Below are 311 nucleotides of genomic sequence, written 5' to 3'. Positions count from 1 at the left end.
GGTTGTACACATGTTCTCGAGGTGTTGTATTGTTATGGTTTCCATAGGTTTGTTGTTAAGAAAGTCGGTGCATGACCTTAGGCTGTTGTTGGTTTCCCCTCTGTCTTTTGCGTGTCGGGGTGGGTTTGAAGGGGAGAAATCACCTGTTTGGTGTTATTTTTTCTTTTTCTACTCGTGCGTGTGAGAACAGTGTGTGGAAGGCAAAGGCGGCCTTGAGGCATGCTGTGTTCGGGTGTTTCGCAACCATAGTGGTTAGTTTTGTATATAATAGCGATTTGGTTGTGGGGTGTCTGGAATGTGGCTCTATTACT

Source organism: Cryptosporidium ryanae (genome assembly GCF_009792415.1).
Source record: "Cryptosporidium ryanae isolate 45019 chromosome Unknown contig_4, whole genome shotgun sequence".
Taxonomy (NCBI): domain Eukaryota; phylum Apicomplexa; class Conoidasida; order Eucoccidiorida; family Cryptosporidiidae; genus Cryptosporidium; species Cryptosporidium ryanae.
Note: the sequence above shows the minus strand (reverse complement) of the source record.